This window comes from Panthera uncia, chromosome A2 (genome assembly GCF_023721935.1).
Source record: "Panthera uncia isolate 11264 chromosome A2, Puncia_PCG_1.0, whole genome shotgun sequence".
NCBI lineage: Eukaryota > Metazoa > Chordata > Mammalia > Carnivora > Felidae > Panthera > Panthera uncia.
The window spans coordinates 161,615,408-161,619,199 of NC_064816.1; the positions used below are offsets into that span (position 1 = coordinate 161,615,408).

At 56.3% G+C, this 3,792-nt stretch overlaps 1 protein-coding gene across 4 annotated transcripts in view; it reads left to right on the plus strand.

Annotated features, from left to right (window-relative positions):
• The first annotated feature begins 3,503 nt into the window (after positions 1-3,503).
• DNAJB6 (DnaJ heat shock protein family (Hsp40) member B6) overlaps positions 3,504-3,792 on the plus strand; it is a 69,555-nt gene continuing 69,266 nt past the window's right edge. For 2 of the 4 annotated variants that reach the window (XM_049642189.1, XM_049642183.1), the window contains exon 1: positions 3,507-3,665. The gene's annotated coding sequence lies outside the window, so the exon portion shown is untranslated. Of the gene's footprint in view, positions 3,666-3,792 lie in introns of all 4 variants that reach the window. The other 2 variants (XM_049642190.1, XM_049642188.1) reach the window with 2 other exon arrangements.

Below are 3,792 nucleotides of genomic sequence, written 5' to 3' on the forward strand. Positions count from 1 at the left end.
GCCCCTAGGTAGCCGGGGGGGGGGGGGGCGCAGGGCTGCAGGGGCGTCCGGCTCCGGGTCCCAAACAGACCAGGCCTGGCCGCTCGCCGCGGACAGAATCCAGAGGCAGAGAAACGAGCGGTGGGAACCCGAGAAAAGGACTTGTTTCAGCGAGGCCGACACCAGGAAGAAAGCACAGTAGTGACTCAGAGACGGTCACCAGAGTGCTGGACCGAGTTCCGGGCTCATAGGAGGAAAATGTGGGCAGAGGGGGATGGGGCCTGGCTGGCGGGCAGTGAAGGTCAGATCCATCTTATCCTGGGGCCCATCGCGGGGGTATCTGGTCCTCGGGCTCCAGGGGGTGGTTTCAGTTCCCGGTGGGGCAAGCTTTGCCCCCAAGCCTTGTGCCGGAACCGGGAGACCAGCTGGCAAGTGTGAGTGAGAAAGGAGGCGGCTCAAAGCCCACTTGCACCTACGTGCGCGCACACACGCACACATACACGAAGACGATTTTATAAAAGTGGTATCACATTATACCCACTATCATAAGGTACCTTGGGTTTATTTGATGTCAGGAACTAGAACTCCATTGTTATTTTTACGGCTGGCATGAGATTTCCTGGTAAGAAGGAGCTGCCTTCTTCAAAGTTGTCATCAGTCACCTTACAGGTGCCTTTTTCCCCCTCTCTTTCCTTCACTTACTGCCTTTGGGAGATTTGTTACAAATGTTGTTCTTGGATCAAGCATCAATTTTACAGTTTGATAGCGCTGAGCTGTCGTTCTGGACTGTCACCTGTCATTCTGGACCTTCACCTGGCACTCTGGACCTTCACGGGTCATTCTGGACCTTTGCCTGTCATTCTGGACCTTCCTGGACTCGTGGACGGGCTTGGAGGGTTTGTGTGTGTGTCAGGGTGTGCAAGGTCTGCAGATGCCCTCCTATCGCTTGCACATTTTTCTGGGATGAAGTTTGTGACCTTTACCAGTTTCTCAAAGAGGCCGTGACACGGGAGAGCTATCACTTACTGAATATCACTGAATGCCAGGCATTGGGACGAACACACGCAACCCTCACAACAAGCCTATTATCCCCACTTTACAGGCGAGGCAACAAAGTCAGAGCCTCCCTACTCTTCCAGCCACGCTGCAGACCACAGGTTTGTCATCGAGTAGCTTTCTTTCCCACCAGATAAGGAGTCAAGTCCTTGCCTCCACACAGGGAATTCCTTCCCATTCTCACGGTGCAAAGCCTTTGTGTCTCTTACACCACCTGCTCACCCTCCGCAGGCCGACTCTGCACTTCTGCTTTGCCTCCTCCTTCCCCTGCAAAGGTGCCTTCCTCCCGTGGGAATCCTTGCTGTTCCTTCTCGAGATAATTGTCCTGTGGACTGGAGTTTCCAGTAGCACCACTATCTGGGCTAACATTAATTTTGGAATAAATCCTGAATCTTATCTTGAAAGATCTCTGTTGTTTACTTAAGAGAGTTACTTTTTTTTTTTAAGTCTATTTATTCATTTATGGGGGGGGGAGGGGAGAGAATGGAGGGGGAGGGGCAGAGGCTGGGACCGAGAGAGAATTCCAAGCAGACTCTGCCCTGGCAGCATAGAGCTGGGGCTGGAACTCACCTGAGCGGAAACCAAGAGCTGAACTCTCAACCTACTGGGCCACCCAGGTGGCCCATCTTCTTTTTTTAAAAGAGTTACTTAGGCATTGCCATTTAGGGCCTTTATTTAATGTTCATCCAGAACACCACGTGGACCCCGTCAGGGCTGGAGACTTGTTCTGTCCTCGTTGGTTTTTCTGGTGATGCGGTTCACTGCATTGACAGATGTTTTAACAAACATTTATTTATTTATTTATTTATGTATGTATTTATTTATTTATTTTTGGAGGGAGAATGAAGAAGTTATTTGTGGTGAGCCTACCACTTTCTATTTAAAATTCAAGTCTCTGTGCTGTCTGCATTTCAAGATTAGCTCACACTTGCTGTAGGGACTTGTTTAAATGTGAAATGTCACATGATAGCACTGTCAACACTGGAAGGGAAATAAAACTCCCTCAGCGGGCTGGTATATACGGTTACACGGGACTGTGCCAAATTGTGCGTATATCTGAATGAAGTGCTGGTCTCTGCTGAGCCTATCTTAAGTGTTACCATCAAGTGTTGTGTTAAAGGAAACATTGTAGGAAATTGACTCAAAGAAACTTTTTTGTTTCCTTTTGCTGACTGGTTACTTACTAAAATCTACCTTGTGATACAATGAGGGTTTAAGAAACAAAAGAATACACACAATGTAAAAGAATGTTTCATTTTGAAGCAGCCTCGGGTAGCAAGAGTGTCCTGTCTCCTTACAGGGAAGCCAGAATTCCTGTCTTCCAAGTCCTTCTAACTGGATTAAGGATCAAATCAATGTGAGATAGACGAGCAGGAGAAATATCCAATTTAATAGCTTACACATGGGGAACCCACACAGCCATGGAAATTCTAAAGTCAGGCCAAGTGAGGGATACGTGTCCTCCTGAATTGAGAAGAAGGCAGGGGTCTGGGACTTCAAAGAGAAGGACTGTAACTTCCATGTTATCAAGGGAGGGGTTCTCTTGAGCTCACAGGGGCTCCACCGCCTTCACCTCAAAATCACCTTCATGCCACAGTGGCCCGTCTTGGGTCTCGGGGCGGCCCGCCCTCAGCCCCTAGAGCAGTTAAAACTAGAGCCACGGCTGCTTAAACCTTCCAGATGCCTACAGTGAAGGTTAGTGATCGGCTGTTACAAATAAAAAGTGTGGACGGTGTGCTCTACCAGAGGATCCGGAGGACTCGGATCGGCCCCATGGGGGCACGGTTCTCCCCTCTTCCCTTGCGGGTTCTTCAGCTGGGCTAGGCAGACTGGCTGCAGAGCAAGCAGAAGGGTAACACCGTGCGTACGTCCCGGGCGCACGGGAGACACGCAGGAAGACCGAGCAGCTCCCTGAAGCGGCTCGGGCGGCCGCCGGGAACGCCACCTTCGGCGGCAGCCAGAAGGGCGCTGGGCTTGGGGAGTGGGCTCCGGGAGGGGAGCAGGGAGCGCGCAGCACGCAGCTCCCCGGGCTCGGTCCCCCACCGGGGCCGGCACTGCGGGGCGACAGGCTCACACGCGGACGTCGCGCGTGCACACAGGCGTCCGCTCACAAAGGGGCCGCTTCCGCTCGGAGCTCCCCCTGCGCCTGCCGTGTCTTATTCGTTACCCTGAATGTGGCCTAAACTAGCGGAGGTCACGGAGGCGGGTCCCCGGGCGGCCGAGGCCGGCCGGCCCCGGGGAGACGAAGACCGGCGCGGGCCAGGCGTCCCAGAGCCGCCGCCGCCGCCAAGCTCGGTGGGCGCGGGACGCGACGCGCGGGGGGCTCCGGGGCACGGCGCCCGGCTCCGCTCCCCGCCACCCCCGCCTCTCGCCAGCGCCCGGCCTCCGCGAACCTTCGGGAAGGCGGGCGGGGCGGGGCGCATGCGCGGCGTCAGGGTCGGGCGGAAGTGCACGTCGCCGCGCCGCCGCCGCCGCGTGACGCACTTCCTGTTTGTTGTCGGAGAAAGGAGAGAAAGGAAAGCGCGAGGAGCCGCCGCCGCCACCGCCGCCAGCGCCGCCGTGCCGGAGCTGAGGGGACCCGGGCCGCCGCCCCGCCGCGCCTCCTGCCCGCTGCCGGCTCCCTGTCCTCGGTGAGGGCCGCCCGCGGGCGGGGGTCGGGCCTCGGGGCCGGCGTGGGGCCGGCGTCGGGGGGTCGGGGACCAGGGGCCTGCCGTGGGGCCGGGGTTTCGGGGGGTGGGCGTCGGGCTGGGGCGGCGG